The sequence below is a fragment of the Hemitrygon akajei genome, chromosome 28 (assembly GCF_048418815.1).
Source record: "Hemitrygon akajei chromosome 28, sHemAka1.3, whole genome shotgun sequence".
Classification (NCBI taxonomy): Eukaryota; Metazoa; Chordata; class Chondrichthyes; order Myliobatiformes; family Dasyatidae; genus Hemitrygon; species Hemitrygon akajei.
The window spans coordinates 23,085,389-23,101,246 of record NC_133151.1 but is presented as its reverse complement, the minus strand read 5'-3'; the positions used below and the strand labels follow the sequence as shown (position 1 = coordinate 23,101,246).

Genomic DNA, 15,858 nt, shown 5'->3' with positions numbered 1-15,858 from the left:
ATGTTGTCGCAACAGGAGGGTTAGGTCTCAATGTTAGCTGAATCTGCTGCAGCTGGGAGGCCATACTGGTCAGAGAGACGGAGAAAGCTTCCATTGACTGGATGAGAGAGGCGAACTGCGCTTCCTGCCTCCCTAATAACACTCCCTGTCGGGAAAGGGCCTCACGTACCTGGTTAGTGTCTGCTGGGTCCATCTGGCCTGTTCGTTCTGTCAGGAGGGGCCGGTTGCGGTAGGACTCAAGTGCAGACCAACGAATGTTCTTTTAACAGGATTTTATTAGCGGCCCCGGGGCAACAGCGTTTCAACACCAGGAGGCAGGCACGACGTCGGAATGGCAGGCGGGGTTCTTACCCGAGAACGGCTGTCCGGCGAGGGCAGACGATTACGGATGCTTCAGGCGAGAATCGGGTTCCAAAGAGGCAGCATCCAGAAACACAGAATTCAACCAATTCACAATAGCAGGCTGGAATGACTCAGTTCAGGTCTGTGACGAACAGGCAGAGAGTTTGAGTCGAGGCAGGGTTTAAGTGGACCGGGTAATGAGCGAGAACAAAAACAGGTGGGTGCGATTGAGGAGATAAGTGGGTAATTGGCGAGAGTCCGATTAGGGAAGGGGCTGGTTCGAAACACACATTACCAGCTGAAAGAAGGTAGAATCCAAGGGCTGTAGTGGTCCAGAGCTGTCAGTAGAGCCCTTTTGTCCCCTTGTTCAGGTCGGAACCTTAACAGCCGCACAGTATGGTGACTTTTGACAAAAAAAAAGTTTAATTTGAACATTGAACTTCACAGAAAGTATCTTTTGGGTGGAATAACATAAGGCTCTTCTCGTTGGTAGGAAGCAGAATGAGAGGTGACTTGATGGTGGTATGCAAAATGATAGGAGGCATCAAATGAGGGGGCATGCAAGGAATGTTTCCCAATATGAAAGTCGTTAAAACAAGGACGCCTAATTCTAAGGTGATTGTAAAAAATTGAAAGGGGTGGGGATGTCTGCGTTTAATGTTTAAACACAGAAAATATGTGGAGTTTACTGCTGGAATCGTGGAAACGGCAAATGCTTCAGGTACTACTAAGAGACGTTGCACTGGGGCAAGACCCTTGCAATTGATGATTTCACTGGGAGATCTTTTTGATAACACACCTGACTTGTGTAAGTTATTTAAAGCTGAGTGATTCAAAATGCAAATGATGTTTGTGAAGGGGAATTACAAGAATCCAAATCTAAGACTTCACATGATTAGAAATGTCGCAAATGGAGTCGAAAAGGAAAAAGAACGATAAGGATTGTTTAAAAAGTGGAAATCAAACAATGCCTTTGATGAATCTGCAGCAATATGCAAACTAAAGAGATAATCTGCAGTGATGGATGATGGTAAGAGAGACAGAATGATTTTGCTGAGCAAGCCTGGAGAGAATGCCTTGTGCATACATTAAAAACAAAAGGGTCACGACAGTGAAAGCAGAAATGTAGACAACTCAGTGGTGGAGGAGTGAAAGTACGTCTGGAGCTGGAATAAGTGGCCAAATCACCTAATGAATATTTAACGTCAGTATTCACCGAACAGGAAGTGATGGGGGAAATAGATATCAGGAGGATACGCTGATGCTCCACGTTCATTGCTAACAAGTTGCTGGAAGCACTGGGACTCTCAAAGAACACGAAGCTGGATTATTTACGAGGACTGGATAGAAATTATTCATGGTTATTGAGTGAATGAGGCAAGATTGCAGATTTCTGGGGCTTTCACAGGGATCTTTGTGAAAACTACACAGGTGCCACAAAAAACTGATACACTAGTCGATAGTGATAAAGATTGCCAAAGGATTGCAAAACAGAGAGCAGCTGGGAATGTGGGCAGAGGAATGGCATAAGAGGTGTTGTACTCTACGACACAAAATTCTAGAAGTTTATTTTCAGAAACTTTCACTTCCTTTGGAACAGCAAGAGTGGCAGTAATGCCAATGTCATGTTCTGCCTCAGGATGTGGTAAATCAGGGAGTCGGTCAGTGTCGTCTGTAAATTCACAGGAGGGACATTCACCAGCAGCAGCTCGGCTCACCTAGAACAGTGAGACCAGATCCTTCAGTGAGATGGTCACACCTAAGGTGAAGGATGATAATACGTTCTGTGCCCACCAGGAGAGACAAAAGAATGAATCGGACAGTGCAGGGTTCACGAAGCTGATCCCGTTACAATGCATACTCCTTTTGAATACTGATGGGCGAATGACCTCACAGGGAACAACAACAGCAGCCAGACTACTGGCACAGAGAGTGTCTCAGATGCCCAATAATGGAAGACGGAATCGATCTGGATAGTATTTGACAGAAAACTCAAGGTTCTGTGGCTGTAAAGGATATCCAGGATGGTGTGTTACCTCTTAAATACCAGGGACAGGAACGAGTCAGAGTGGCTGCAGAAAAGTCTCAAATGCTCCCGCTGCATACGTCTTGGTAAACAGAGGGTTGAGCTTGTACACAGTGAAGAGAGGGATTTAGGAAAGAACTTAAAATAGGCACAACTTCTAAAATAATAATTTCTGCATTACGCACTGTGACAAATATCTGTGAGGATAAAAGTAAAATGATGATTCAGAGGAATATGTGACTGAGGAGCTGAGGCAGGGGGCACGAAGAAGTTCCTGGATCACTGCAATTATTTCTGTGGTAGGGAGACTTGAACGCAAGAGATGGATTGCTCTTGAACTGTAGAGGGCCCAATATGCTATGGATTTGCGAAAAATGCTCAGAATAGCGTAAAACGGGGTGGCGGTCATTGTGGCCCTGAACAGGAGATAATATTTTTGCCAATGACAACAAATTTAGTCAACAGGATAGACAGGAGCACAGAAAAAGAGAACGAGAGCAATTGGTTTAAACTGCTTTTCTTCATTGTGAGAGGCTTGATAGGTCAGGTGGATGAAGTCAGGTGTGACTGACTCTGAGGATTGCTGGATCACTTCATTTTATGTGTAGGTCAATGATTTGCGTGACAGAATTAATGGATTTGTGATGAAGATTGCAGAGAATTCGAAGATAGATGGAGGGCAGGTAGTGCTGAGAAAGCAGTGAATCTGCTGCAGGACAGACAGATTGGGAGAATGGACAAAGAAATGGAAGATGGAATATCGTGCAAGGTACTGTATGGTCATGCAGATGATCATAGAATAATGATGAAGCTACATTCAAGCAGGTTAAAAAAAAACAGAAGTGCAAAGAGACTTTGGAGTCTCCCTGTAGGAAGTGTAACCTGCAGTATGAGTCAGTGATTAGGAAGACAAATCAAACATTTGCATTCATTTCAAGGGGACAAGTGGACAAATACAAACTGTTACATTGAGGTTTCCATGTCATTGGTCAGAGCGCACTTGCAGTACTAGGAGCGATTGTATGTCGCTTATCTAAAAAAAAAAGCGATATGATTCTTGTAGGGTAAATGAAAAGAATGGCAGGTTTCAAGAACCCTGGTTGATGAGAGATAAAGCGTCCGCGGTTGAGAAAGTGTAATCAACCTGCTTGCATTTACTTTTAATTGAAAGCCCCGCAAACAATGAATTTACTTTCAAGGACACCACATTTAATATTCTCAATATTTATTGCTTGTTTACTTATTGATCGGATAATCGCCATTTTGTAGCTCACGGAGTAAGTTGCATCTTCAGCAGCTCCACCTTTTTATATACGTTATAGCCCACTGACAGACTCCTTTTAAATTTGATGTTTTATTAACTCCGCTGAAGGATTTTCAACTTAATTACAATGGCCGAAAGAAGCTGTTCTGGTCTTGAACTGAGAAGCGGCAAGACCTTTCCTGAAACGGAGCAAACTGAACAAATCAAGAAAGCGGAGGAACCAGTCACTTTAGCAGGAATATTCTCTTCAATAGAATACATGAAGTCGGAATTCGGATCGCTTTACACTAAGATTGACATGCTGACGGACACTAATGGGAAGCTTGACAAATCTATCTCTACTGTTCAACATTCTCTGAAAAATTTGGACTGTCAACTTCAAACACTTAAGCAGACTACAAATAGAATCGAGAACGAACATGTTCTATTCACGCAAACTATTAACGTTCAAAGAATGACTGATGTCTTCGATAGAAAAGAAAATCAATCAAATTACCTCAGAAGTATCTAAAACGAAGAAAAAAATGTTGATTTAGATAGTAGAGGGCGTCGGAGGACTTTGCGTATTCTAGGACTGCCGCAAAATACGGAAGCTGGCGATCTGTTAAAGTTCTTCTCAGATATGTTGTACTCACTTTTTAGTGAGACCCTGGAAGCTAACCCTTTAATTGATAAAGTCCATAGAATTCCATTTTCTCGGCGTTCATCTGAATTACATCCTCGACCGATTGTACTTTGTCTGCATTATTATACAACGAAGGAAGCCGTACTGCGACAAGCCAGAAAAAAGCGAAATATAACCTTTAAATCATCAGAGATTCGTTTAGTTGAAGATTATCCCGCTGAAATCTTTGCCGATAGAAGGAAATACCGGGAAGTTATGAGTGAAATATATAACTTATATTTACACCCCTCCATTCGCTATCCAGCACGGCTGATAATATTTCCTGAAGGGTCTCAGTCACTGAGAATCTACTCTCCCCAGGAAGGATGGGAGTACATTAAAAATCTTAAAGTTAAGCCGATTACTGAATAAAATCTTAAAATTAATCCGATTACTCAATAGGTAATTCTGAAGTATTCTGATGTATGAGGTGTTTATTGAACTCCTGAGTTTAGTTTATTCTATACTTCTTTTAGTCTCTGGTATGGGACGTGGCTGAATAAACATTGTTTTTTCTTATTAATAATTAGTATATACATAATTGTTTTTGGGGAACTCTTACAGTATTATACTCTAACGGTCCGTAAGGGACCGTTTTCTTTGAATGTGTGATTAGGATATTTTAGCTGATTTTAAAATGGCCGTTGCCGATTATGTTGTTATTAATGTAAGACATAACATTGTAGTAGTTGAATTTTGTTTGTTCCTTTTAATATGGCTACTTTGGGTGGGATTTTTGCTTTAATTTAATATGCGTAGCTGCAAAATGGAGAATAATATCAAGGGTTATTAGCTTAGCTTGTGATCAGCCTATTGATCACTGTCTTTCTCACTTCCTGGGAGGGGAGAGGAGGCTATTAAAATATTTTTTTTCCTCGATTGGGCTGTTCTTTTGATGGACTTTTTACTCGTAAATACCTCTCTCCTTCTACTTTTACCCGTGCCTTTTGGTTCAATCTGTGTTTGCGTAATAGTCTTTTTAAATACAATATTAAATCAAATTTTAAACATGGATTTTAATAAAATTAATATAATATATTGGAATTGGAACGGTGTGAATCACCCCATTAAGCGTAAGACGATTTTTACGAAATTAAAAAAAATAATTCAGATATTATTTTTCCGCAATAAAATCATATATGGAAACAGGATGAGGACAGATTTTTTTTATTTTGGAAAGGTCATTTGTATCATTCCTTGTCGACTAATAAAGTAACAGGCGTAGCTATTTTTCTTAGCCCCAAAATCCCTTTTGTACACTTTAATACTATTACTGATTCTATTGGATAATACTTAATTGTAACTGGTTTATTATGCGAGCAAAATGTAGCTCTGGTGTGTGTATACGCACATAACGTAGCTAATTCAGATTTTTTAAAGAAGCTTTTTTTTTTGCCCTACCGAATTTGAATGAATATAAGTTGATCATGGGCGGTGACTTTAATCCGGCGATTAAGAGAGTGTTGCCTAATCTCAAACCCTATGACTCTCAATACAGGCGACCCTCCGGGCTGCTTACTGAGTTCTCTCCTTGCTCCCTGCATATCAATGACTGTATCACCACCCACAGCTCCAATAACTGACTGGCTGCATCACTGTCTAGTGTGGGAACTCTACCTCCGTTAATCGCAGGACTCTGCAGAGTGTGGTGCAGAAAGCCCAGCGCATCTATAGTTGTGAACTGTCCATGATTCAGGACATTTACAAGGACAGGAGTGTATAAAGGGCCCGTAGGATCATTGGGCACCCAAACCTTTCTGTCCACAATTTGTTCCAGCGGCTGCCATCTGGGAAGCGATACCGCAGCATAATAGCTACTTCCAAAAGGCTCCGGAACATGCTTCTTCACCAGGGCAGTAGGCTAATAAACTCACGCTGATTTAGTGCACACTATAATTCATTGACTGTTCTATTTATTATAAATTACCATGATTGCACATTGCACATTTGGATGGAGACGTTTGGTAAAGATTTTTACTCCTCATCTATGTGAAGATGCAAAAAATAAAGACAATACAATTCAGTTCAGTTCAATTCAAATTCAGTTCCCAGCACTGATCCTCCTGGAACGCCTCTGTCCACAGATCTCCAGTTAGAGTAACACCCTTCAACCATTGCCTTCTGTTTGCAGTCTCCACCGAGCGTAAATGCTCCGGATGAGCCTACCATGAAAGGCCTTGTTGAGAGCCTTTCAAATTCGATTATTACAATATAAACAGTCCGGCCCTCATCAATCAACCATTTTACATAAAATATGTGATCTGGTTTGTAAATTATAATCTCACCCACACAATGCCATTTTGGCTGCCCCGAAAAAAAAAATGCCTTTACAGATGTGAGTTTATTCTATCAGTAAGAACTCATGTAAAGATTAATGCACGAGTCAACCATTTCTGGATTGTCTCTGTTGCCTTGTTAAACAGGGAAACAATATTGGCTCATCAACAGTCCTCTGCAAAATCCTGTGTGTAACATGCTGTAGGGTTTCACCGATAATGTAATGGTTTCTCTGTCGCTGCAACGTTTGGGTTATGACGAGAGATAACGGGGTTAGGAATGTTGTTGTCCTTTCTTGTGAGCTGGAAGAGAGACTTTCGCGGTCTTTTGGCCGGGGAGAGATGAGGAGAGAACACGCAAGTGGAGAGATTGGTAGACCACTGGACGGGTTGAACTTGGAGCGAGGGCGCGAAGGGCAGCGACGATCGGAGGACGTTGATTGTGAACAAACAACTTATCGGCGAGCTCCAAATTTGTGCAACAGACCGTTTCATAAGATTAGGCCCTATTCTTTTTTCGTTTCTTTCTAACCATATAGTCAAAGTAAGAACCATAAAGCCTCATCATTTAATCGCATATTGTGTATTTTTTGGTATTGCTGTACTGAATTGTAACAGGGGACACATCGCGCAGCATCCACCCAGACGAGATTTCTTCAGTTTGGCCGGGCCGGGGGCTGTCACCCCCTATATTAAACCGCTGGCTAAAGAGAGAGTCACCTGTGCAATTAAAAATAATCTATAAAGATCTCCATGAAGGCCGCAGAAATCTGCTATCCTGCCTCATTCACTCAGTAATCACTGATGTATCCCATCCAGTCTGGTGAGAGTCCCAACGCACCCACCAGCTTGCTATAAACATGCAGTGGAATATCAGCGTATCCTCCTGAACTTTCTTTACTGCGTCACTTTCAGTTTGAGGAATATTAACATGAACTAACCTTCTGGTGCTTTGCCCCAAACCTCTGGCACCAGTCATACGTTCTGTTCTCTGCCCCTGAGATGTTTTACTTTCCTACCTTCCCTGTGATGTCCTTCTTGTTTTTAATGTATATGCAAAGTGCCTTGCTATTCCCCCCAGTCTTGCTCTGCAAAATCATTCCCCCTCCCCCAGCATCATTCCGTACTACTGATTCCCTGATGAATTTGCATATTGATGAATATATATCAAGGGCCTTGTCTAACTTCCACACTGAACATTCCTTATGGTACCTTTTCCTTTTTGACTGAATTTGCAACATTCCTGAACAGCTGACAGTAAATAAATCTCAGAGGCCATATGTACGTTTACCCAATAACAACAACTCCCAGTCTCTACTCTTCCCAGTTCCTGCCAAACACAATTTCCATTAGCTTGCCCTCAGATTAGTAAATTCACCTAGACTGTGTGCTTATTTGGGGATGAATGTTTTCAAAATAGTCTCTCACAGAAATTCCTCAGTTGCAAGACTCATTCCCCAATACGAGATCACTTAAATGTCTGTAATATGTCTGCTTCTAACACTACCCCTATTTGTAAATTCCATTCATTTGCTGTGAGTAAAAAAAAAAGAACCTATGACATCCCCGACTGCTATACATTCCTCCAATCACCTTAAAATTAACCCACTCCGCCCCTTTCCGCCACTTCCACCCGAAGAAAAATGCTCGGGCTGTCTAACCGATACATGCCTTCTATCATGAAGTCAAGTCAAGTTGTTTTTTATTGTCATTTCGAACATTAACTGCCGGCGCAGTACACAGAAAAAACGAAACAACGTTCCTCTGGGAACATGGTGCTACATGAAACAGTACAAAAATACAGTAGACTAAGTGAGACAACACAAGGCCACACTAGACTACGTAAGACAAGACACGATCTACACTAGACTACAGACCTACACAGTACTACATAAAGTGAACAAAACAGTACAGGTTAGTACAATAATTAATAAATGAGACAATAGTCACAGTAGGGGACAAATATCAAAATAATAATAAATGATGTAGATGTCAGTCTCGACGCCGAGTATTAAGGATTCTGATGGCTTGGTGGAAGAAACTATTGCACAGTCTGCCAGATGGCAGAAGGGAGAAGATTTTGTATGAGGGGTGCGTGGGGTCCTTCGCAATTCTGTTGGCTTTACGGGTACAGCGTGAGGTGTAAATGTCTGTAATCGCGGGAAGAGAGACAGCGCTGATCTTCCCAGCTGACCTCACTATCCGCTGCAGGGTTTTGTGAACCGATACGGTGCAGGTCCTGAACCAGGCAGTGATGCAACTGCTCAGGATGCTTTTGGTACATCCTCTGTAGAATGTGGTGAGGACGGAGGTGGAAGATGAAATTTTCATAGACTTCGCAGAAAGTAGAGACACTGATGTGCTTTCTTGTCTATGGAGCTGGTATTCAGAGACCAGGTGAGATTATCTATCAGGTGAACACCAAGAAATTTGGTGCTCTTAACGATCTCTACTGAGGAGCCATCGACGTTCAGCCGAGAGCTGTCGATCCGTGTCCTCCTGAAGTCAACAACCATCTCTTTTGTCTTGTTAACATTCAGAGGCAGGTTGTTGGCTCTGCACCAGTCCGTTAGCGCTGCATCTCCTCTCCGTATGCTGATTCGTCGTTCTTGCTGATGAGACCCACCACAGTCGTGTCATTGGCGAAGTTGATGATGTGGTTCGAGCTGTGTAGTGCTGCACAGTCGTGGGTCAGCAGAGTGAACAGCAGTGCACTGAGCACAAAACACTCTGGAAACCCTGTGCTCAGAGTGATGGTCTCGGAGATGCTGCGCCCGATCTGGATTGATTGAGGTCTCCCAGTCAGTCCGCATCTTGTATACCTCTTTCAAGTCACGTCTCATCCTGCTCCCTTCGAAGAGAATACTGCTAACTTCCTCAAAATGTCCTCACAAGACATGCTCTACGAAGTTTAAAGTTCAATGTAAATATACTGTCAATGTTTACACGTGTCACCACATACAACCATAAGATTCATCTTCATAGTAATTACATGTGGTTCCATGGTGTAATGGTGAGCACTCTGGACTCTGAATCCAGCAATCCGAGTTCGAGTCTCGGTGGAACCTGTTTCTTGAATTATACACACTGGATTTTCAGTCACTCCTCCATGAGAGGGCTCATCGGTCGTGAGACCACGCCGTTGTGTCTGAAGGTCCCACCGAAGGACTGAGTACGACTGTCGCTGTACGGAGTAGGAGCTCCGTGATCCTGACGGAGGATACAGGATTGCCGAAATTCTCAAGACATACGTAATGACTGTCTCCTTCAGTTTTTTTTTTACTTTCTTGTTGGAGTCATGTTATTTTTATTGGGTGGAGGGATGATTGGGATTTGAAGTCTAATATTCCAGTTGGCGTTTTCAGTTGCGAGTGATCATAGAAGATGAATGTGAGGCTGACGAGCTGATGCAGGGGCAGGGTTTGAAGATCCTGGATCATAGATTCATTGAGTCATAGAAAAGTACAGCACAGAAACAGGCCCTTTGTTCCATTTGATCCGTGCTACATCATTTAAGCTGCCTAATCCCATCGACCTGCACTGGAGCCATATCGCTCCATACCACTACCATGCACGCACCTTTTCGAACTTCACTTAAATACAAAAATCAAACTTGCATGCACCACTCATTTCCAACACTCTCACAACCATCTGAGTGAAGAATTTTCCTTTCCCCTTCTCCTTAAACTTTCACCTTTCACCCTTAACTCATGACCTCTGGTTGAAGTCCCTCTCTCCCCCCGTGGAGAAAATCCCGCTTGCATTTACCCAATCACTGGGACTTCATCTGTGCAGGGGTAATCTTTCCCAAAGGGATCTTCACTGGAAGGGGGTGGTGGTCAGTATCCTGAGGTTCATTGCTGTTTTTCATCACAAGATTTCTGGCAAACGATCATCGCAATTCGCAAACAAGAGGAAATCTACAGATGCTGGAAATTCGAAGAACAAACACAAAATGCTGGAGGAGCTTCACAGGCCTGGCAGCATCTATGGGAAACATACTTTTTCCATAAACGTTGCCTGACCTGCTGAGTTCTTCCAGTAATTTGTGTGGGTTTACCATCGTACGTAGTAGTCTGTAGCTTCCCTTTGGAATTGCAAACAATTCTATATGGCTGAACTGAGGCAAGGCAGCGGATCCTTTGCTGAGAGAGAGGAGGACACAAGCTTCGGTTGATGCCAGAGCTCTGCTGAAGGCCAAATGGAGGTGACGAGGTTCGGGCAAAATTGAGTCTGTGTTTTACATTGGTAACAATGTTAGATCTGTGAAGGGAACACAGGCCTTAACTGCTCGGAGAAATTACACTTGCCAATCGAGCTGCTTAGAACGTTGACATTAAATTTATTCTAATGGACTGCATGAATCCTCATTTCTGAAGCTAATTCATGAGGATGAGAGTGAAGTCTGTTATTGCAACTACGGAGTAATGGGATCAGATTTTGGTAACTGTACGTACAATACCAATGTCACCAGTAATATATCAACTTCTGTTGACGGCACTGGCAGAGTGGGCTGGCAGCCCTATGTTATTTATTGTCCCAGGGTATCCCCTTTCCATATAAATGGTGTCTCTAATCGGAACAAACGCAGTCAGGGGGTTATTACAATTTGGTGTATACAGTACGAAATGCATACCAGCTGCAAGCGTTGAGGGATGAAGGAGACTGAGCAACGTTACTTGATTGTAGTGTTCCTGTTCTGGGATCATGGATAGACAGAGAAAACCAGATAAAGCAGGATCTCCCAGTGGCCACACATTTTAATTCCACGTCACATTCCCTATCTGATATGTCTATCCATGGCCTCCTCTACTGTCAAGATGAAGCCAAACTCAGGTTGGAGAAATAACACCTTATATTTCGTCTGGGTAACCTAAAATCTGATAGCATGAATATTGTATTCTCTAACTTCCGTTAATGCCCCTTCTCCCCTTTTTATCCCATCCCTGATATATTTATCTCCCCCTCCTTTTTTTCCGATCTGCCCATCACTCTTTGCCCATCATTCTCCAGCTCTCTCTACTGCTCTCCTCCCCCTTTAGAGGCTTCCGGTCCCAAGATACTTTCCCTTCTCCAGTTCTGTATCCCTTTTGCCAATCACCGTCCCATCTCTTGGATTCACCCCACCCCTCCTGTTTTCTCCTATCATTTTGTATTTTCCCCTCCCCCTCCTACTTAGAAATCTCTTATTATATATATATATATTTTTTAATTTAGACCTGACGAAGGGTTTCGGCCCGAAACTCGACAGTTCTTCTTCCTATAGATGCTCCTTGAGGACCAGAGGGACTCTGTCCCTGGTGGGCTGGAGAGGGGATGGGGTGAGGTCAGACGTGCGTGAAATACGGAAGACGCAATGGAGCGCAGAGTTGATGTGGACGAAGGGAAGCTCTTTTCGTTAAAAAAGGAAGACACCTCCCTTGGAAGAAGGGAAGCTCCTTTCTTTAAAAAAATGTTCTTTAAAGTTTTACGAGTTGAGAGACTGATTTGGATCGCCTTGTGTATGAGGAATGGAGATTGATTTACTTTTTTTTTAAATTTTATCCTGGATAGTTTCATTTGCCAGTACATAGCGAGTCCCACTAGGAATTTGGCAGAGGGATGTGGAAAGCATCAGTGGATGAGGACTTTGGAATTCGTCAGCACAGAAATCAGGATGTTTCAAATTAAAACGATGATTGAGACATGGAGAGCCTGAAAATAATTTCCTAAATGTCACTCCAATCTTTAAGGAAGGAGGAAGGGTGCAGAATCGAAATTATAGACCATGTAACCTAACCTTAGTGATTGAGAAGATGTTTTAATCGATTGTTAAGGACAATGTTACGGAGTACTTGGTGACACAGGACAAGGTAGGACAAATTCAGCATGGTTTTCGTAAGATAAATCTCGCCTGATGGACCAGTTGGAATTCCTTGAGGAGATTATAAATAGGACAGCAGATGAGATACAGTGGGTGTTGTATATTTTGCCTTTCAGATGGCCTTAGAAAAGGTACCACGCATGACGCTGCTTATCATGTTAAAAACCCATGGTTAGCGCTTTGGCGGATTGATAGGAACCAGCGAAAGGGAATAAAAGGATGTCTAATTGTCTGCCTGTGACAAATACTTGTCCCCCATGAGTCAATGTTTGGACCATTTCTTTTTATGGCGTCTATCAATGATATTGATGATGGAATGAATAGCTTCGTTGCCAAGTTTGTAGATGATAAAATGATTGGTGGAGGGGCAGGTAGTGTTGAGAAAAAAAGTATGCTGCAGAAGGACTTAGACGGATTAGGAGAATGGGCAAGAAAGTGGCAAACAAAATTCATCGGTGGAACAGGCATGACCGTGCAATTTGATTGGAGAAATAAATGTGGAGAGTATTTTAGAACTGTGGATGAAATCTAAAATTCTGAGATGCAAACGAACTTCGGAGACCTAGTATACCTTCGGAGACCTTGTATAAAATTTGATTCCAGGTAGAATCAGTAGAGAGAAGGCAAATAGAATGTTAGCTTGATTTCAAGAGGTTTAAAATACATAGCAGAGATATAATTCTGGAGTTTTTTACGGCACTGGTGAGACTTCACCTTGAGTATTATGAACACCTCTGGGCTCCGCGTTAAACAACATTTTCTGGTATTGGAGAGGGTACAGAGGAGGTTCACAGGGATGATTTCTGTAATGAAAGGAACATAATACTCGGAAACTTTGATGACCCTGTGTCTGTACACCCAGGAATTGCGAAGGAAGTGGGGGGGGGGGGGGAAGGATCTCATCGACCACTGCCTGCTCGTCCCGAAACTTAACCGGGATAGAAAGCCACGCTCAGTAATAATTAAATTCCTTCGGTACTGCATTAAGGTGGATACTCTTCGAAGGTCCTGGGGTAATATTAGAGGGTAAATTAATATATTTCGACAAAGATTACTTCCCCCCACCCGGGGCCCTCCAGAAAAGCAAAGAATACTCCGAAGTAAAGCGAGTACTAAAGCAAAATAAGATTAGATTTCAAACTCCATACACTGCTAAACTTCGAATGTTTTATAACAAAGGGACGCGGTTGTACCAGACAGTGGAGGAGGCGACTACAGACAAGAAGGTCAAAGGGTTGCCCGTCAACATGACCAAAACTTGGGAAGGCCTGGCTGAGGAATTATCCCGCTCCGCTTAGAAAATAGTGCGAGAAACGAGAAGGCAGGAGACGGGAGGAAGCCGAGAGAAAGATATCAGGAAAGGGCTAGGAGGTTCCCAAATACAGTCCTCACCCCTCTCTGAAGAGCAATAAGGTGTCATTCTAACCATATATCAGCTCTGCAGGGCAGAATGAGACAACGTTTCCCAGGAGCAGTGGGATCATAACATAAGAAACTCAACACTAAATATTCAACATAACAATAAATAGTAAAACACAACAGCCACATGTCCGTTAAAATCAGGCTATAAGCGTCCAGTGCAAGTTAAAAGTGTCCAATGCAGCGTCAGGTAGAGCAGCTATTTAGCACGTGTGTGTGTGTGTGTGTGTGTGTGTGTGTGTGTGTGTGTGTGTGTGTGTGTGTGTGTGTGTGTGTGTGTGTGTGTGTGTGTGTGTGTGTGTGTGTGTGTGTGTGTGTGTGTGTGTGTGTGTGTGTGTTTGTGGGCGCGCACATATGTAAAATTTGTATGTGTATATATATAAGTGGAGTACACAGGAAATATTTTCTGTGTAATGGATTTCTTCACTGACTTTTATGAATACTGCAATGGGGTCCCTCAAATTACAAGCAGGAGGGTTTATACCCCACAGCTAGATATTCCTCTAGCTCGACGCAGGGTCATCTACTGCAGACCTCAGCCTTGGAATCACACGTTCGTTGCCATTTCTGTTAATATTTGCGTTTATTGGTTCTGATTTGTTCAGGGAGTGGATCGATTAAGTTTTATTCTAATTTCAATGATACATTGATAGATAAATACAGATGGCTAAGGACAAGGTAAAATTCATTTCTTTTAATGTCAATGGGCTATTGAATCCAATCAAACGGAAGAGATTTTTATTCAAAATGAAAAAAAGGAACAAGCCCATATAGTATATTTACAGGAAACTCATTTAAGTGATAATGAGCATAAAATCTAAAGAGAATGGGATCCACTAATCTGTTCATATAAATCAGGACATAGGAGAGGAGTTGCTATTCTTAATTCAAGTAAGCTAAATTTTGAAAAAAATATTCGAAATGGTTGAAAAAGAGGGCAGATATATTCTGGTAAAGTGGAATATAGACGGAAATTCATTTACTGTATTGAATATATACGCACCAGAGGGAAGTGATATTGGTTTCTTTAAGAAAATTACTGATATTATGGTAAAGGAAACAGAAGGTCTCCTGATATGTGGAGGAGACTTTAATTTACAAGTACAACCAAACTTAGACTATTCCAATAGAAAGACTAATGAAACAAAATCTTTACATAAGAAAGTTAATACACTTTTTGAGCATGTTGGTTTAATTGAAATATGGAGGGACCTTTTCCCTGACAGAATGGATTACACTCATCATTCTGACCCCCCATTCTGTATATACAAGAATAGACTATTTCATAACATCTGGAAAGGACAAAGACAATATAAAAACCTGTGGAATTGGGACAATAGATGTAAGTTTCCATGCACCTATATATTTATCTGTTGATTTTGACCTACAACCAAAGAATACTATTTGGAAACAAAATGCAAGTCCACTCAATGATCCGTACTTTAAAAACAAACTAAAAAAAATGGTCTCTACTTAGAATTTAATCATAATGGAGAGGTTTCAGCTCCCATTTTATGGGATACTCTGAAGGCGGTCTTACGAGGGAAAATAATAGCGATATCTTCATACAAGAAAAAAAAGGAATAAAACACTATATGAATTACAAAATAGCTGAAGGAACCGGAGAATAAACACAAATTGAATTTGGCACAGGATACATTAGGGGAAATTAAAAGAATTCGGAATGAAATAAATAATTTAGCTACACAAGAAATCAGGAAAAACTTAATGATTCTGAAACAGAGACATTATGAAAGTGGATCTACATCTATGAAAATACTGGCGTGGAAATTGACAAAAATACAGCAGAACACATAATTAATAGAATTAGGGACCAAAGAACGAAAATGATAAAAAAAAAAATAAGCTAAGTGAAATTCAAGAAGCTTTTGGAGTGTTTTACAAAACTCTACTTTTGCAAAGTTCTAGGGCGAAGCATAACCCAAATGGACAACTTCTTGAATTCTCCAGAGTTACCCACTGTAAGCGAAGAACAAAATAGAA

The 15,858-nt window shown here is 41.7% G+C and overlaps 1 non-coding gene across 1 annotated transcript; it reads left to right on the top strand.

The window, feature by feature from the left end:
- The first annotated feature begins 9,568 nt into the window (after positions 1 to 9,568).
- trnaq-cug (transfer RNA glutamine (anticodon CUG)) lies at positions 9,569 to 9,640 on the top strand. Its single transcript has one exon. It is a non-coding gene; the product is annotated as a tRNA-Gln (tRNA).
- The last annotated feature ends 6,218 nt before the right edge of the window (positions 9,641 to 15,858 follow it).